Source organism: Oncorhynchus mykiss, chromosome 5, assembly GCF_013265735.2.
Source record: "Oncorhynchus mykiss isolate Arlee chromosome 5, USDA_OmykA_1.1, whole genome shotgun sequence".
Taxonomy (NCBI): domain Eukaryota; kingdom Metazoa; phylum Chordata; class Actinopteri; order Salmoniformes; family Salmonidae; genus Oncorhynchus; species Oncorhynchus mykiss.
Window position 1 is genome coordinate 23,460,602 of NC_048569.1, and position 20,622 is coordinate 23,481,223.

Below are 20,622 nucleotides of genomic sequence, written 5' to 3' on the forward strand. Positions count from 1 at the left end.
CAGTCCATCTGTGACGCAGAATATGGAAATTGTCCAGCGTGGCGCGCGTTCCTATCTTCTGATGTCATCACTTGAGTCAACGACTGGACTAACTTTCACATGGGTCGACAGTTAACGTTTAATGGAATTACTGAATGGAGATCAATGCTGTTTTCTTGTTAGGACAACTGTTAAATAGAAGATGTAACTTTTTTTTTACACTTGCGGTTCCAGTTATTGCCTACTTTTTATTTGTATTATTATCATTAAAATGAATGTTCGATATGAACACAGACAGGTGCAGTACACAGTACACCTATACTCCTAGTTTCTGACAAGAGGAGATAATCATATTTTTCAACAATTTCATTAAACTAAAACGCTTTTGAGATGATATGAATATTGAAGAATGCTGTTTGTCAGTTTGATATGTTTTGTTTAGTGAGGTTGTGCTTGCTGATGATTATATAAAGATGTATTTCCTCAATTTTGTGCAGATCTGACTTTGATAATGGTCAGCATCAGGAGTTTCCAGGAAATGGCCAATTGTGATGTTCAAGAGCGAAGGGGGGGGGGGGGGGGGGGGGGGGTATAAGAATGGACAGGAAGCAATTTGGCGAGGAATTACTTTCTGTAAAAGCAGACTACTAATGGCCTCAAGACAACAGTTGCAGCTGAGTCTCCTATGGTACTGCAGAGCACATTTATAACAATTATTAAATCAGTGGTCCAAAGCTGTGGGACAACACATTATTGTATAATGTACTTGATAATGTAATTTATAAGCCGCTATAATTTATACAAATCAAAATGTCTAGTGTGATTCTTGTAAGAGCCAATTTATGCTTAATCCGAAAATGTGGTCGGAGGCGCCATTGAGTTCCATAGCGCATCACCGTGCGCCTCAAATTTTGTAACAATACGGAGGGCTGACCAGACTTCTGCAGAGGCTGTAAATGCTGCATAGACAATGCAGACAGCAGATTGACCATGTAACCCTTTAAGAGGAATGCATTTGATGTTGACCTCGCTCAAGCATTTAAAAACCCCTCTGTTTCCTGTCTATTTCCAGAGGCTGGTTTTCCTTAGGAAAGTAAACTGACCTTGCTGTTTAGAACTAGCCCCATCCCAATGTTCTGTCTGCCTGTCAAGGTTCAGAACAAAGTATTCAGCTTAAAGAATCCTCCAACAATCATGATGAACATTGTTTCTAGATTATTAAATTAGTGTAAAACTAAGTTTGGATTTTCTGCAATCACCTTCTGTGATTAATGCCTTGAGTTTTTCCCAATTGTTTACACACTAAAATTGGAACTTGAAACGCAATCACCGAAACCTGAAACTCATGTACCAAATCCCTAAACCAAATCTGCAAAATTGCAAGCACAATTCCTGCTTTACACTCAGTTCTCAATTTGCAATTGCGCTGACAAGGTAAAAATCTGTCATTCTTGCCCTGAACAAGGCAGTTAACCCACTCTTTCCCGGTAGGCTGTCATTGTTAATAAGAATTGGTTCTTCATTAACTGACTTGCCTAGTTAAATAAAAAAATATGCAAAAGTTCTCTACATTAGGCACAAATGTAAAATATATTTAGTCCCTTTGGAAAGCAACGCCAATCACAATGCCAAACTCTATGTATCAATTGGCAACACCCACTCCTCACAGGTGTAAACACTAGTTGCTGAATTGTTCACTTAGAAATCAGAGCTTTAGCACTTTAAAAGGCCACAGATTAGCTCTCCTGTTTTGGAGGAAAATGGAAGTCAATAATGAAGCAAGAGCTAGAGGTGAAGAAGTTAGAGGACGAGGATGAGGAAAGACAGTTGTCTCAGATGAGATCAGGGCCACATTGGTTGACCATGTGCTCAACCAGGGATTGAGTATGAGGGAAGCTGGGCAGAGAGTTCAGCCCAACCTGAGCCACTACACAGTTGCATCTATCATCTGTACATTCAGAAATGACAACCAGTAAGTTACTACCTACCATCTACACTATGCTCTTTATGTATGTATACTGCAGTCAGACATATCAGTAGGCCTATGTTACTCAGTGATTGTTGGCCAATGTTATAGTAATGTCATTTCATATTGAAAGAAAATAGATTATTTTAGCTTACTGATTACTTCCGAATCATAACATATTTGTGGACCTTCTGCCATGCTGTGAGACGGCCAGGCCATGGTGGAAGACACCGGCTGTTCACACCAGAACAGGAGACCAGTATTGTAAACATGGTGGTGGCAAACAATACCATTAGACTAGGAGAAATCCAGAACCACATAATTGCAGACAACACAATATTCAATAACATTCACCAGGTGGGCTTGTCTACATTAGACCGTGTATTACAGAGCAACCGAATCTGGATGAAACAAGTCTACAGGGAGCCATTTGAGCAAAACTCATTGTTAAAGAACAGCGCTATAAATATTTTGCAAGTACTGTACTTTGAATTTACTATCATATCAGCACTGTATAGACCCATTACAGTACTGTAATCCAGTGTATTGTGCCTCACCATATTGACTGCTCTAGGTATGTCACATATTGTCTTGTCTGTTTCAGAGAGTCTTGGAGCTGGATGCCGTTGTAATTCAGCACATTTATATTCACATTGATGAGGCTGGCTTCAACCTAGCCAAAAGAAGGGGACGGAACATTCATAATGGCCAATAATGTTCCTGGACAGTGTTGAGGGAATATCACCATGTGTGCAGCCGTTAGCCAGCAAGGTGTCCTCCATCACCATGCCAACCTTGGTCCCTACAACACCCCCCCTTCTCATCACATTCCTGGACACACTACATGGCATCCTCATTTCAGCGGAGCAGAGGTGTGGACCAGAGCAGCCCAGGTATGTTGTCATCTGAGACAACGTGAGTTTCCACCGGGCTGTTCTGGTCCGCAACTGGTTCATCGACCTCCCACAGTTTATTGTTCTGTACCTCCCACCATATTCCCCATTCCTAAAGCCAACTGAAGAGTTTTTCGGCATGGCGAAGGAAGGTGCATGACCTCCATCCCCTCGCACGCATGCCTCTTCTCCAGGCAATAGAGGATGCATGTTCCTGGGGGGCTTTCAGCGGCTGGATCCGTCACTCCAGAAGATTCTTTGAAAGAAACAGCCATTCCTTTTTTTTGTACAGAAAACCCTTTATCTTACTGAATGATTTTCCTGGATTTCTGCTGTTGAGTATGGAAAGTGTTACATACAAAACACAAGTATTCAAAAATACTGCATTTTAATGACAATGTTTTTGTTACTGTATTGCATTTATGTATATTTTAGTAGGTATACATTACTGTAACAATCTTTTACAAAACAGGCTACAGTGTAACACTGAAAATGCAAACGGCATAAACCTACTGATGGGATATTCACAGTAGTGTTTTGAGCACATAAGTGTGTTGGTTGGTAGACAGATCTATTCATATGACGCATGTGTGTCATTTTGATGCAAAAAACATTTTGGAAAGAGAAAAACGGTTTTGAATGCAGTGTTTGCTTTTGCTAGAGCTTTGTAGAGTTTTACATTTTTTGGTTGTGTTTTGTGAAACTGGGCCAAAGATTCAGCAAACGTGTAAACAATTGTGGAAAACTGTTGCTAAGAAGCTAATCTGACTGCCCTGCAGCACACCTTGCACTGGATATGACCTAAGTCTCCTTGTAGGTCAACAGACACCTCTACTCTCTCCATGGGTCAGACTCCACTCTATCCAGCCCATCTGATCCAGTCTGACAGAAGACTTCATTGATTATATCAGAGTGAATCAGCGACTAAGTTACTTGAGTGGTTTAGTGACACTTATTTTGCCGCTGGTTAGTGGTTAACCTGTTGTTTGGAGTAGTCTAATTGGCTCTGGTAGAGTGTGATAAGGCTCTACTCCGAATATTCACACTACTAGCATACCACTTAGTTAGGATGGAGCAGTGCATTGGTATGCTAGTGCATTGGTATGCTAGTGCATTGGTATGCTAGTGCATTGGAATGTAGACTTTGATTGCGAAGTACAACAACTCTCTCTCGCCTTCCTTATTATTTCTCTCAGGAAAGTTGTGTAACAGTCCGACCATGAAGGCTTGGGTCCACTGAAGTGTCTGGGGACAATCCTTCATCTGGACCTTACTATGCTGTTCATTCAAAGAGGCCTGAATTCCTCTGACTGTGACAAAGTCAAGTTCATGTTATTGTCGCTGTACATTCCCCAAGGTGATGGAGTGGAGTTGGTCAAAGCCTCTCGGGCAACTTCAGTCTGCGATTTGGGAAGATTTAACAAATTATTTCTCAGCACGGTACTTATTATGGTCATCTGTGGCATACCATTCCCACAAGGCAATACAATAATAAAGTACTGCATGCAATGAAGTAACTGTCCTACTGTGGGATTAACAATGGTTTGCCATTACACAGTCAGCTGTTTACTGTGAGATGTTAGTTCACACTAATATTTTCACACTTATCTTGTATCTCTCTCTTGAAGAATTAGGGTTTGTTTCTCAGCCAAGGGAGTGGTCTCACTCACAATTTTGCCTAAGAACACAGCCTTGAATAAAGAATGGTACCAACACATCCTCTGAGAGCAACTTCTCCCAACCATCCAGGAACAGTTTGGTGACGAACAATGCCTTTTCCAGCATGATGGAGTATCTTGCCATAAAGCAAAAGTGATATGTAAGTGGCTCGGGGAGCAAAACATTGATATTTTGGGTCCATGGCCAGGAAACTCCCCAGACCTTAATCCCATTGAGAATTTGTGGTCAAGCCTCAAGAGACAGATGGACAAACAAAAACCCACAAATTCTGACAAACTCCAAGCATTGATTATGGGCTGCCATCAGTCAGTATGTGGCCCAGAAGTTAATTGACAGCATGCCAGGGCGGATTGCAGAGGTCTTGAAAAAGAAGGGTCAACTCTGCAAATATTGACTCTTTGCATCAACTTCATGTAATTGTCAATAAAAGCGTTTGACACTTACGAAATGCTTGTAATTATACTTCAGTATTCCATAGCAACACATGACAAAAAATATCTAAAGACAATGAAGCAGCAAACTTTGTGAAAATTAATATTTGTGTCATTCTCAAAACTTTTGGCCACGACTGTACATTCATCTTTGTGGATGAAGCTGGATTCAACTTGGCAAAAACACGCTGCAGGGGAAGAAATGTGATTGGACAGAGAGCAACCGTGGATGTCCCAGGCCAGAGAAGAGTGAACATCAAAGTGTGCAGCTCTGTCCAATAATGGTTTGCTGTTACACAAACCACTCATTGGCCCGCTGTTACACAAACCACTCATTGGCCCCTACAATACAGAGCGGCTCATTTATTTTCTGGATGACCTGCATAATTGACTTGTGCAAGCAGAGGAGAGAGGGGCAAGAAACTCCCCTACCTTCGTTGTTGTGTGGGATTGTGTGGCATTCCACCACTCTGTTGCTGTCAGACTGGTTTGTGTGCACATCCCAGGATGTCAGTTGTTGTGTCTTTTGCATCATTAAACTGAAGATTCATTTTTATCAAATGACTCTCTGTAGTTATTGTTACGCGATTAAACTTAATCATGTAACTGTAATTAACTAGGAAGTCGGGGCACCAAGGAAAATATTCAGATTACAAAGTTATAATTTTCCTAATATAACTTTTCAGATATTTTCATATCTGATCAATAGTCTTCTGATTAATGAATTCTTCTTTACCTCACATTAGTCTCATTCCAAACGTCATAAATTGTTGGTTATCTGCACGAGTGGGGGAGTGGGGGTCAGCTGAGAAGTCACTACAGAGTTGATAATTATAATTGAGAGCAACATGGTCTGCTGAGAAATTCTCAAGGTGGGGGTTTTATTTGGAATTGCAGAAAAGGGCCTGTCCCAGGATGCCCGACCATAACTGTGCTCATGGGCGGTCCTCTGATTTAGTTAAACTCAAAAGGGAATTGGAGTTTCCTTCATTAAACAGTCCAAAATCACATTATACAATTTCACAAACAGTATCATCCTCACTCATTCATCTTATACAACAATTAGATGTAAGCCTCATATCTGAGGCTACTATATAAACAGCGTTATGGTAAAGTGGCCGTATTGTTTCCCAAGAGTTTCACAAAATTGTACCAAACGGATTCTTCACCAATCTTTTATTCCTTCTCCTGAACTTAAATGTTTTTCGGACCTCAGGTTCTGTGAGGTGGAAGAAATTCCTCTGTTCTCTATGAAAATTCACTCTGTCTCTATACTGTGGCCATGAGGAGATAACCTCCTCCAGGAATTTACGACCTCCCTCTGAACCCAGCAGCCTGGGTGGTGTGGAGACACTTCTACTGAAGACTGCCAGGGTGTGGAGACACTTCTCCTGAAGACTGCCAGGGTGTGGAGACACTTCTCCTGAAGACTGCCAGGGTGTGGAGACACTTCTCCTGAAGACTGCCAGGGTTGGATTAGACATTCCAGAAGATACTTTCCAAGATGCATCGCCAGAGAAGACATAAGATATGATGTTGATGAGAACTTGTGGCCAAATACAGGAGAGAGGGAGAACTAGAACCCTCACAGTACTGTACAGTATGAGTGATTATACTTTAATGTTGATGTTTTTTTTGTTGTAATTATTATTGCATCCCTGGAATTTCAGGAATTTGCTTTTGGTTTCAACTTTTTATTTTTCACTATAAGTTACTATATGCAAAGATATATAATAAATAAAGGCTACTGAAGCAAATTGCTGCATTTTTTATTAATTCTTGTTACATATACTTTAGTACAGTCAATAAAGTGAGGTGTTATTCTTATTCTATACTGATTTTTGTGAAAAATCTTTTGAACTTTAAAGAGAAGTTCAGCATTTATGTAATGCTTCCTGTTGTTAGTGTGTTTTAGGTCAGTGTATTATGAGTGACAACGTATGCTTTCTGAGTGAGAATTGTTGCCTGTGTTATGGTCGAACAAGCTTATTTTGAAGCATGCATCAAGTGTTTTGGGGGTTTGAGTGAGTTTTGGAGGTGAGAATAACTGTTTGGCCAAGATGCATGTTGGTAATGCAAACTGTGTGAAGAGTTTTGAAAAAATGGCTTCAGTATTGACTGATGCTTGTAAGCAATTGAAAAAAACTAATAGCTTCCTGTGTGGAGAGGAATTCACACGTAAGAAAGACATGTTTATGGAAGAGACTGGATAATCTAATGTTGACCTAAAGCAGCACCAGAGTCCAGAGAGCTGCAAATCCACCATGCGTTATCTGTTCATGTCTTTCCTGTCTAGAGAGGCACATTAAATATGATGCTATTGTATCCAGCCGGATGTCTGGGTGTGTGTGCTTGTGTGTCTGTGTGTATGTGTATATAGGAAGGTGTCTTTGAATCCTGTGATTGAGTTAACAGAGCTCTGGCCCTGTCTGGCTATGGTCCCCTCTCTTTCCCGGAGATCACATGACATTATTTAGCCAGTGCCAGAGCCAGTGAATGAGGTGGGAAGGCCAGTTCATCAAGGAAAAAATCATAAAATCATCAAGGAACCCTAAATCCGTTAACATGGTCACCCTCATTGACATTATCCTGACCAACTTGCCCTCCAAATACACCTCAACTGTTTTCAATCAGGATCTCAGCGATCACTGCCTCATTGCCTGTATCTGCTATGGGTCCGCGGTCAAACGACCACCCCTCATCACTGTAAAATGCTCCCTAAAACACTTCTGCGAGCAGGCCTTTCTAATCGACCTGGCCCGGGTATCCTGGAAGGATATTGACCTCATCCCGTCAGTCGAGGATGCCTGGTCATTCTTTAAAAGTAATTTCCTCACCATCTTAGATAAACATGCCCCATTCAAAAAATGCAGAATTAAGAACAGATATAGCCCTTGGTTCACTCCAGACCTGACTGCCCTTGACCAGCACAAAAACATCCTGTGGCGGACTGCAATAGCATCGAATAGTCCAACTATGCAACTATTCAGGGAAGTCAGGAACCAATACACGCAGTCAGTCAGGAAAGCAAAGGCTAGCTTTTTCAAACAGAAATTCGCATCCTGTAGCTCTAACTCCAAAATGTTTTGGGACACTGTAAAGTCCATGGAGAACAAGAGCACCTCCTCCCAGAAAATATTGAAATATTAAAACTGTACAAACTCCTCAAAAACACAAATAATACTGCACCTGTACTTTGATTTTACAAGTAAATGGTCAGAGCATTCATCACTGTCATCTATTAGATTATGCTGAGCTGGGCTTGGCTGTATGGGGGACTCAGAGGACCTCTGAAGAGGGAAATGTTATTGCCGTGTCGGGACAATTGAGTAGGAGTTTGTGTGTGGGTGTACGTGTGTTTGTGTGTGGAATTAGTGGGAGTGTTGGAGTGTGTATGTGTGTGTGTGCGTGCGTGCGAGCGTGCATGCGTGTGGAATTAGTGGGAGTGTGTGTGGGTGGGAGGGGAAGCATGACTCAGTGAGAAAACACAGAACCAGACTCCCTGGGTTCAAACAACAAACTCTCTGTCTCTCGCTCTCTTAACTCCCTCATACTTCACTCATTAGGGAAACATTAGGATTTTCAATCTGATGAAACTGTCCCCAATATGCTTTGATCGTTGATCATTTATTATGTAATGTTATGTATTCAGTTCCCATACTCTCCCATACGCAAGTGTGTGTGTTTTTAATGTGTATGTTTGTGTTTTAGTGTGTGTGTGTGTGGGGGGGGGGGGGGGGCGTCTTTTAGTATGCATGTTGTGCTTGCATGTGTGTGTTATATATCACATCATATTCTGTCCTCTCCACTGTAGATGCAGCTGGACTTCAAAACAGCACCCTATGTTGGGTCACGTTGCTCAGAAGACCACTAGCTGATCCAAAACTAACATCAGCTCATTCCTGCTAAGGGAGGAGGCAGGATACTGACTATAATAACACAGAGCCCAGGTCTCAACTATGGCATCGGATCAGGGCTGCGTTCCCTACCTTCTGTTCTGTTCTTGCTGACTACCCTCTACAGATGTGAGACACTTGGACAGCTGTAAGTGATATAAATAATGCTGCCACGTATCCAGCATGCTTAGCTCCCTGGCCTACTTTAGTTGGCTAGGGATGATTCTAGGAGAGAACTTTGCTCGATTAAGACGCAGCCCAGATCTAAACAAGTTTATATAACAGGCACAGAATGACCAGCCAGACTACCAGGAATGGGGCAGTACTGGGAAAACATCCAAATTGTCAAATTAAGTGAGGAACATTACTTATTATCTGTTGGAACCCTGACTGTAGCCCCCCCATGTCAATTACACTGTAGCCCCCCCATGTAGCCCCCCATGTCCATTCACCAACCAAGGTGAGAGTCTGTTACTATAATTGAAATGAAGTTTCAAAAATGAAATGAACAGCTTCATCATTTACATCTTGAATTAAGTATATTTAGCTTTTGTGCCAAAAGTTCAGCGGTGCAAAGTTCATCCTGTAGGCTACAGCCCCACAACCACCAGCGGAAACAACCACAGCCTGAACCTCAACCCCAAAACCGCACTGATCTAATCTAAACGCCTACTCACACACAAACAGTGCAACAGCCCATTGACAGACACAATACCCAGCTAGCTTTTTGTCGAAGATTACCTTGCAGCTAGCTAAGCTATGAACCAATTAAAATAGCTAACTTACTGTGGCTAGTCACTTTTTAGCAAGTTTAGTCTAGCCTGGAGTCTAGCCTAGTCTAGCCTATGAGAAAGGACAGTAGACTGCTGTCACATCAAATCATCAAATCAAATGTAATTTGTCACATGCACCGAATACAACCTTACAGTGAAATGCTTACTTACAAGCCCTTAACCAACAATGCTAAAAGAATTTAAGAAAAAAAAGTTCAAATAAGTGTTCACTTAGGGCTAGGCATCCCGCTAGCGGGACAACTTCCTGTGAAACTGGAGGGCGCGCAATTCAAATAAATAAGCATAAAAATGATGGATATTAAACATTTGGTTGGTGAACGGACCGATTCCCTCAAACTGTTGTTGTTTATGCAATGCTTGTACATTTTGATACAGCTGTTTATACTTACAGTATGTGTTGTAACACACTGTTATTTTCGTGACAATGGCTTCATGCTCATAGGGGCAAAAAGGCACCTGCCCCCTCAGATTGTCCTGTTGTAAAAGTGTCCATGTTAAATTCATTATTAAACATATGTTTTTTGCCCACGTTTTATTATAATTATTTAGAAAAAAAATATCTGTCAGCGGTGGTTTACAGAGGGGGCACACTGACTGGACATGGCAAAGAAATAGAAAAGACATACTAGAGTCTATGTACAAGAGGAAGTAACTGCACAGTTGCTCAGTGAGTGTACCCTCAGAGCGTATGGTCTAACAGTGTACCTAATCTCTGGATGACTCACCAGTAATGGTGTTAACGACAACATGACGTCACAGACGCGACAGGTGCTCCTCTACGGACAGACGGCGTGAGTCAAGTCGCTCTGGTTGGGTGGCTCTCTGTGAGGGTTCTCTGGTTTATTTAATTGGATCTCCGTTAGCAGCTTCTCTTCCTGGAGTCCACACAAAAACATGACAATTAACAAACACTGATACACTGATAGACAAGGACAGTCAACATTTTTTACATACAATGATATACAAACAATATAACTAACAAATAATACAAACAATACAACCATTTTTTTGGTCCCCTCACAGTCCCAGCCATTCCCTGAGATATATTTTAATCATTTTTTTAAAGGTCATTTTATGGTTTGCTCGAGTAATTTGTGATCATGGCTCTATATAATACTGTGTGTTGCCGTGAATTCGTTTTGGACATTGTAACTGTGAAGAGAAACCTGATTGCATGTCTTGTGTGTCTGAGCTGAATGTTATTTGCTTATGTAGAGAATCTGTAATGTTCATTACAGTAATACTTCTCAAAACAACTACAAGAGAAGCAGTTCATCTCTCGTTGACCCTCAACCAGGAAAGACTGACATGCATGTCATTGATTGTAGAACTCTATTTGCAGTTAAAGGTGGTACACCTAGAATTTCTCCAAATTGTTTCTCCTTCTCCCCTAACTTTGTGAATTGGACTTGACCATGATTATTGACCATCCAATGTTATACTTAGGAGATCCTCAACTGGTCACACCCTTTATACACAACTCCAGTTGAGATTTAGGTCTTAGAGAATGTTTTGAACCAAATACAATGTTTTTAGTGAGAGGGGTCCACATAGATGTTTAGATGAGACTCTCTGTTGTGTCCCAGCATCTGTGCGTCAGAGACACAGGAAGAACAAGATAGGCCACAGGGTCACACCTGGTAGCTGCTGGGGCCTGACGGGAACTGAGATGATAAAAATAAATACAATGTTTGAGATATAATTGATAAAACAAATGGGAGTTGAGGTTATCAGTTTTGTTTGAACATGAGGGGGAAGCTTGGGGGGTAAAAAACGGCTTACGTGCCATTGTTGTTGTTCTGTTGGACATGTAGCATTTATTATTTACCAGTAAATGAGGGACACAGCAGGCATAGTGTGTCTTTTTGAGCGGATGTTGTTTGTTTTCAGACAAAGACGTAAGTGGGGATATTTCTTGTAAACCCGTCTTTTGGACGTTTGGACGCACCGACTCATTCAAGGGGATGGCAGCCATTATTTTAAGAACTAGGAAGATAAGGTCACACTCCCACAAGTGATATCATTGAAAAGCCCATACTGTCCTCTCAAAGGGACAACAGGACTTCATACAGTGTCTTGTATAGCCTCAGAGATACGGACCCAGAACTGATATCCACTAGAGAGTGGATATACAAAAATGAATTGCTAAGTCTCACGAGGATACACCTCACTGTATATGATTCCGTAATAGGAAGTTTACTAGAATTGTACCCTCTATTTGACTAAATAACCCAAGTGACTTGATCAGTAAACCAATAGAGTAGTTCTCTTAACCCATAAAAAAAAATCTGATCTCTATTCAAAAAGAGTGGCGGTTCAATTCGGTGCCATAATCCTATTCCTTTAACAGCTGTAAAATTAATTCCCATCAATAAAACTTATCTGAGAGGTTGACGGAACTCCAGGCAATCAATATCTACAGTACAATCGCAAAGTATTCAGACCCCTTTCTTCTCCCCTCCTCAGCCCCTCTGCCCTTACCCCTCCTCTTAAAGTCTGTCTCTCTCCCTAATGCCACCCAACAGACACAGACACAACAAGCACCCCATTCTTCTCCCCTCCTCAGCCCCTCTGCCCCTACCACTCCTCTTAAAGTCTGTCTCTCTCCCTAATGCAACCCAACAGACACAGACACAACAAGCACCCCATTCTTCTCCCCCCCTCAGCCCCTCTGCCCTTACCCCTCCTCTTAAAGTCTGTCTCTCTCCCTAATGCAACCAAACAGACACAGACACAACAAGCACCCCATTCTTCTCCCCCCCTCAGCCCCTCTGCCCTTACCCCTCCTCTTAAAGTCTGTCTCTCTCCCTAATGCAACCAAACAGACACAGACACAACAAGCACCCCATTCTTCTCCCCTCCTCAGCCCCTCTGCCCTTACCCCTCCTCTTAAAGTCTGTCTCTCTCCCTAATGCCACCCAACAGACACAGACACAACAAGCACCCCATTCTTCTCCCCTCCTCAGCCCCTCTGCCCTTACTCCTCCTCTTAAAGTCTGTCTCTCTCCCTAATGCAACCCAACAGACACAGACACAACAAGCACCCCATTCTTCTCCCCTCCTCAGCCCCTCTGCCCTTACCCCTCCGGCGCTGCGGTTGCTAAGCAATGACACAGCGGCGTATCTTGCCGGCCCTCTGAGCACACGGGTCATACCCTGCATTTACGTGCTGGCTGTTGTCGTGGGGATCCCGGCCAACGTTGCCATCTTGTCTGCCGGGGCCACTAAAGTCAGGACAGTGTCATCAACCATCCTCTACTGCAGCCTGGCCGTCTCCGACCCCTTCCTCCTCCTCTCTCTCATCTTCAAGGCCCACTACCATCTCCACGGCAACCACTGGATGTTCGGCGAGACTGCCTGCCGCGTTGTCACAGTTGTCACGTTGTCACTGTTTCTACGGCAACCTCTACTGCTCGGCCCACACGCTAGCCTGCCTGGCTGTGGTGCACCCCTTCCTCTACAAGAGCCTTCCCAAGATGGCGTGCACCGTTTGGGCCAGTTTGGTTGTGTGGGGGGGTGTTTGGGGCTGCCGTCATACCTAAACTACTGGTCCGTCAGAGCTACCGCCTACCCCAGCTCGGCCTTACCACCTGCCATGATGTACTCCCCCGAGACTACAGCTCCCATGCTCCTCTGCTCTACTACAATATGGGCCTGACAATCCTGGGTCTATTAGTCCCCCTGGTGGCCATGGCTGTGTGTTACACACGGATCGTCCGAGAACTCAACCGCTCGCACCACGACTGGACACTGTATGTCAAGGCCAGCTCACTGGTGTTTGTGATCTTCGTGGCATGTTTCGGCCCCGCCGCGACCCTCCACTTCCTGCATTACATACGCCTGTTGGAGGGCGGAGAGGAGAGCTTCTATGGCTACTTCAAGGTAGCAGTGTGTCTGTGCTGCCTGCATGCCTGGACCCGTTCCTCTTCCTCCTCATGTCTAAATCAGATGTATCTAAACTCTACTTCATGACCCTCAAGGGGAAGACACTGAACATCTCCACCTGAATCTTAATCTGGATTAGAATCTGGATTAAAAATGTGATCAGAATAATCAGAAAAAGTCCCTGAGCATCCCCAACTGAATTTTACATGATCTGGATTAGAACCTGCATCACAGGCCTACATTTGTGTCAGAGATCTCAACCTGTAGCTAAACTGTGAATGTATGTGACTGACTATCAGAGCATCCTCTCTATTTCTGAGTATCCTATTCACTTATTCTGAATGAAGATTTGGAACATAAACAGGCCACAAACAGGATCAGGACAGTTATGGATCTCAGTGTAAATGGGACAACATCTGGTTTAGGATCTAGTTCCATATGTGATATTTGTTTGGATTTGTATGTGACTCTTTGCTGTTTTTTTTCTGTTTGAGCTGGAAACCAGACGGCAGAAACAGGACCTTTCTGACAACGAACAGATAGTAATGTCAACTACTGTATCAATAACTGTACACTGTATTCCGAGTAGACTGGAATTATATTGTGTGTGTGTGTGTGCGCGTGTGTATGGACTTGTATAGGTGTATTATTATTTACATACAAAACAAGCTTTGTTGTTCAATGCTTGGCTCTTTCAGTACATGTTATTTAAAGAGAATGTTTTAAATGTACCATGTAGTTACACTAAGTGTACAAAAGCATTAGGAATACCTGCTCTTTCCATGACAGACTGAACAGGTGAATCCAGGTGAAAGCTATTATCCCTTATTGTTAAATCTACTTCAGTCACTGTAGATGAAGGGGAGGAGACAGGTTAAAGAAGGTTTTTTAAGCCTTGAGACATGGTTGTGTACAGTTGAAGTCGGAAGTTTACACCTTACACCATAGCCAAATACATATAAACTACGTTTTTCACAATTCCTGACATTTAATCCTGGTAAAAATTCCCTGTCTTAGGTCAGTTAGGATCACCACTTTATTTTAAGAATGTGAAATGTCAGAATAATAGTAGAGAATAATTTATTTCAGCTTTTATTCCTTTCATCACATTCCCTGTTACGGTGAGTGAATGAGGACCCAAAAGCGAACTAACTTAAACAGAGCTTCTTTAATAACCAAACATAGGTAGGCTCAGATAGACCGGCAGATTCCGACAGGACAGGACAAGGTTACAGCAAACATGACGATAGTCTGGTTCAGGCATGAAACACAACAAACAAGAATCCGACAAGGACAGGAACAAAAACAGAGAGAGATATAGGGACCTAATCAGAGGGAAAAAGGGAACAGGTGGGAAACGGGGTGAATGGGTAGTTAGGAGGAGACAAGGCACAGCTGGGGGAAAGAGGGGGAGAAAAGGTAACCTAACAACGACCAGCAGAGGGAGACAGGGTGAAGGGAAAGGACAGAAACACACAACATGACAATACATGACAGTACCCCCCCACTCACCGAGCGCCTCCTGGCGCACTCGAGGAGGAAACCTGGCGGCAACGGAGGAAATCCTCGATCAGCGCACGGTCCAGCACGTCCCGAGAGGGAACCCAACTCCTCTCCTCAGGACCGTACCCCTCCCAATCAACGAGGTACTGGTGACCACGGCCCCGAGGACGCATGTCCAAAATCCTGCGGACCCTGTAGATGGGTGCGCCCTCGACAAGGATGGGGGGGGGGGGGGGGAGACGAGCGGGGGCGCGAAGAACGGGCTTAATACAGGAGACATGGAAGACCGGGTGGACGCGACGAAGGTATCGCGGAAGAAGAAGTCGAACTGCGACAGGATTAATGACCCGAGAAATACGGAACGGACCAATGAACCGCGGGGTCAACTTGCGAGAAGCCGTCTTAAGGGGAAGGTTCTGAGTGGAGAGCCAAACTCTCTGACCGCGACAATATCTAGGACTCTTAGTTCTACGCTTATTAGCAGCCCTCACAGTCTGCGTCCTATAACGGCAAAGTGCAGACCTGACCCTCTTCCAGGTGCGCTCGCAACGTTGGACAAAAGCCTGAGCGGAGGGGACGCTGGACTCGGCGAACTGAGATGAGAACAGCGGAGGCTGGTACCCGAGGCTACTCTGAAAAGGAGATAGCCCGGTCGCAGACGAAGGAAGCGAGTTGTGGGCGTATTCTGCCCAGGGGAGCTGTTCTGACCAAGACGCAGGGTTGCGAAAAGAAAGACTGCGTAAGATGCGACCAATAGTCTGATTGGCCCGTTCTGCTTGACCGTTAGACTGGGGGTGAAAGCCGGAAGAGAGACTGACGGAAGCCCCAATCAAACGGCAAAACTCCCTCCAAAATTGAGACGTGAATTGCGGACCTCTGTCCGAAACGACGTCTGACGGAAGGCCATGAATTCTGAAAACATTCTCGATGATGATTTGTGCCGTCTCTTTAGCAGAAGGAAGCTTAGCAAGGGGAATGAAATGAGCCGCCTTAGAGAACCTATCGACAACCGTAAGAATAACAGTCTTCCCCGCTGACGAAGGCAGTCCGGTGACAAAATCTAAGGCGATGTGAGACCACGGTCGAGAGGGAATGGGAAGCGGCCTGAGACGGCCGGCAGGAGGGGAGTTACCGGACTTAGTCTGCGCGCAGACCGAACAAGCAGCCACGAAACGACGCGTGTCATGCTCCCGGGTGGGCCACCAAAAACGCTGGCGAATGGAAGCAAGCGTACCCCGAACGCCAGGGTGGCCGGCTAACTTGGCAGAGTGAGCCCACTGAAGAACGGCCAGACGAGTAGGAACGGGAACGAAAAGAAGGTTCCTAGGACAAGCGCGCGGCGACGGAGTGTGAGTGAGCGCTTGCTTTACCTGCCTCTCAATTCCCCAGACAGTCAACCCGACAACACGCCCCTCAGGGAGAATCCCCTCGGGGTCAGTGGAGGCTACTGAAGAACTGAAGAGACGAGATAAAGCATCAGGCTTGGTGTTCTTAGAGCCCGGACGATAAGAAATCACGAACTCGAAACGAGCGAAAAACAGCGCCCAACGCGCCTGACGCGCATTAAGTCGTTTGGCAGAACGGATGTACTCAAGGTTCCTATGGTCAGTCCAAACGACAAAAGGAACGGTCGCCCCCTCCAACCACTGTCGCCATTCGCCTAGGGCTAACCGGATGGCGAGCAGTTCGCGGTTTCCCACATCATAGTTACGTTCCGACGGCGACAGGCGATGAGAAAAATACGCGCATGGGTGGACCTTGTCGTCAGAGAGGGAGCGCTGAGAAAGAATGGCTCCCACGCCCACCTCTGACGCGTCAACCTCGACAACGAACTGTCTAGAGACGTCAGGTGTAACAAGGATAGGAGCGGATGTAAAACGATTCTTGAGGAGATCAAAAGCTCCCTGGGCGGAAACGGACCACTTAAAGCACGTCTTGACAGAAGTAAGGGCTGTGAGAGGAGCTGCCACCTGACCGAAATTATGGATGAAACGACGATAGAAGTTCGCGAAGCCGAGAAAGCGCTGCAGCTCGACGCGTGACTTAGGGGCGGGCCAATCAATGACAGCTTGGACCTTAGCGGGATCCATCTTAATGCCTTCAGCGGAAATAACAGAACCGAGAAATGTGACGGAGGAGGCATGAAAAGTGCACTTCTCAGCCTTCACAAAAAGACAATTCTCTAAAAGGCGCTGGAGGACACGTCGAACGTGCTGAAGATGAATCTGGAGTGACGGTGAAAAAATCAGGATATCGTCAAGGTAAACGAAAACAAAGATGTTCAGCATGTCTCTCAGGACATCATTGACTAATGCCTGAAAGACAGCTGGAGCGTTAGCGAGGCCGAAAGGAAGAACCCGGTATTCAAAGTGCCCTAACGGAGTGTTAAACGCCGTCTTCCACTCGTCCCCCTCCCTGATGCGCACGAGATGGTAAGCGTTACGAAGGTCCAACTTAGTGAAAAACCTGGCTCCCTGCAGGATCTCGAAGGCTGAAGACATAAGAGGAAGCGGATAACGATTCTTAACTGTTATGTCATTCAGCCCTCGATAATCTATGCAGGGGCGCAGAGACCCGTCCTTCTTCTTGACAAAAAAAAACCCCGCTCCGGCGGGAGAGGAGGAGGGGACTATGGTACCGGCGTCAAGAGCTACAGACAAATAATCCTCGAGAGCCTTACGTTCGGGAGCCGACAGAGAGTATAGTCTACCCCGGGGGGGAGTGGTTCCCGGAAGGAGATCAATACTACAATCATACGACCGGTGTGGAGGAAGAGAGGTGGCCCTGGACCGACTGAACACCGTGCGCAGATCGTGATATTCCTCCGGCACCCCTGTCAAATCACCAGGCTCCTCCTGTGAAGAAGAGACAGAGGAAACAGGAGGGATAGCAGACATTAAACATTTCACATGACAAGAGACGTTCCAGGAGAGGATAGAATTACTAGACCAATTAATGGAAGGATTATGACAAACTAGCCAGGGATGGCCCAAAACAACAGGTGTAAAAGGTGAACGAAAAATCAAAAAAGAAATGGTTTCGCTATGATTACCAGAAACAGTGAGGGTTAAAGGTAGCGTCTCACGCTGAATCCTGGGGAGAGGACTACCATCCAGGGCGAACAAGGCCGTGGACTCCCTTAACTGTCTGAGAGGAATGTCATGTTCCCGAGCCCAGGTCTCGTCCATAAAACAGCCCTCCGCCCCAGAGTCTATTAAGGCACTGCAGGAAGCTGACGAACCGGTCCAGCGTAGATGGACCGACAAGGTAGTGCAGGATCTTGAAGGAGAGACAGGAGTAGTAGCGCTCACCAGTAGCCCTCCGCTTACTGATGAGCTCTGGCTTTTACTGGACATGAAGTGACAAAATGACCAGCAGAACCGCAATAGAGACAGAGGCGGTTGGTGATTCTCCGTTCCCTCTCCTTAGTCGAGACGCGGATACCTCCCAGCTGCATAGGCTCAGCTCCCGAGCCGGCAGAGGAAGATGGTAGTGATGCGGAGAGGGGGGCAACGGAGAACGCGAGCTCCTTTCCACGAGCTCGGTGACGAAGATCAACCCGTCGCTCAATGCGAATAGCGAGTTCAATCAAGGAATCCACGCTGGAAGGAACCTCCCGGGAGAGAATCTCATCCTTTACCTCTGCGCGGAGACCCTCCAGAAGACGAGCGAGCAAAGCCGGCTCGTTCCAGCCACTGGAGGCAGCAAGAGTGCGAAACTCAATAGAGTAGTCTGTTATGGATCGATTGCCTTGACATAGGGAAGACAGGGCCCTGGAAGCCTCCTCCCCAAAAACAGATCGATCAAAAACCCGTATCATCTCCTCCTTAAAGTCCTGATACTGGTTAGTACACTCAGCCCTTGCCTCCCAGATTGCCGTGCCCCACTCACGAGCCCGTCCAGTAAGGAGAGATATGACGTAGGCGACACGAGCAGTGCTCCTGGCGTAAGTGTTGGGCTGGAGAGAAAACACAATATCACACTGGGTGAGGAACGAGCGGCATTCAGTGGGCTCCCCAGAGTAACACGGCGGGTTATTGATTCTGGGCTCCGGAGATTCGAAAGCCCTGGAAGTGGCCGGTGGATCGAGGCGGAGATGGTGAACCTGTTCTGTGAGGTTGGAGACTCGGGTGGCCAGGGTCTCAACGGCATGTCGAGCAGCAGACAATTCCTGCTCGTGTCTGCCTAGCATCGCTCCCTGGATCTCGACGGCTGAGTGGAGAGGATCCGAAGTCGCTGGGTCCATTCTTGGTCGGATTCTTCTGTTACGGTGAGTGAATGAGGACCCAAAAGCGAACTAACTTAAACAGAGCTTCTTTAATAACCAAACATAGGTAGGCTCAGATAGACCGGCAGATTCCGACAGGACAGGACAAGGTTACAGCAAACATGACGATAGTCTGGTTCAGGCATGAAACACAACAAACAAGAATCCGACAAGGACAGGAACAAAAACAGAGAGAGATATAGGGACCTAATCAGAGGGAAAAAGGGAACAGGTGGGAAACGGGGTGAATGGGTAGTTAGGAGGAGACAAGGCACAGCTGGGGGAAAGAGGGGGAGAAAAGGTAACCTAACAACGACCAGCAGAGGGAGACAGGGTGAAGGGAAAGGACAGAAACACACAACATGACAATACATGACATTCCCAGTGGGTCAGAAGTGTACATACAATCGGTTAGTATTTGGTAGCCTTTAAATATTTTAACTTGGGTCAAACGTTTCAGGTAGCCTTCCACAAGCTTCCCCAATAAATTGGGTGAATTTTGGCCCATTACTCCTGACAGAGCTGGTATAACTGAGTCAGGTTTGTAGGCCTCCTTGCTCGCACACACCTTTTCAGTTCTGCCTACAAATTTTCTATAGGATTGAGGTCACGGCTTTGTGATGGCCACTCCAATACCTTGACTTTGTTGTCCTTAAGCCATTTTGCCACAACTTTGGAAGTATGCTTGGGGTCATTGTCCATTTGGAAGACCCATTTGCGACCAAGCTTTAACTTCCTGACTGATGTCTTGAGACGTTGCTTCAAAATATCCACATAATTTTCCTGCCTCATAATGCCATCTATTTTGTGAAGTGCACCAGTCCCTCCTGCAGCAAAGGATCCCCGCAACATGATGCTGCCACCCCCGTGCTTCACGGTTGAGATGGTGTTCTTCAGCTTGCAAGCATAACCCTTTTTCCTCCAAACACCACTATGGTCATTATGGCCAAACGGTTCTATTTTTGTTTCATCAGACCAGAGGACATTTCTCAAAAAAGAATTATCTTTCTCCCCATGTGGAGTTGCAAACCGTACTCTGGCTTTTTTATGGCGGTTTTGGAGCAGTGGCTACTTCCTTGCTGAGCGGCCTTTCAGGTTATGTCGATATAGGACTTGTTTTACTGTGGATATAGATACTTTTGTACCTGTTTCCTCCAGCATCTTCACAAGGTCCTTTGCTGTTGTTCTGGGTTTGATTTGCACTTTTCTCACCAAAGTACGTTCATCTATAGGATACTCTCCTTCCTGAGCAGTATGATGGCTGCATGGTCCCATGGTGTTTATACTTGCGTTGTCACGCCCTGGCCTTAGAGAGACATTTTATTTCC

The 20,622-nt window shown here is 45.2% G+C and overlaps 1 pseudogene; it reads left to right on the forward strand.

The window, feature by feature from the left end:
• Nucleotides 1–10,386: 10,386 nt before the first annotated feature.
• On the forward strand, nucleotides 10,387–13,611 carry LOC110522830 (annotated as a pseudogene).
• Nucleotides 13,612–20,622: the final 7,011 nt, after the last annotated feature.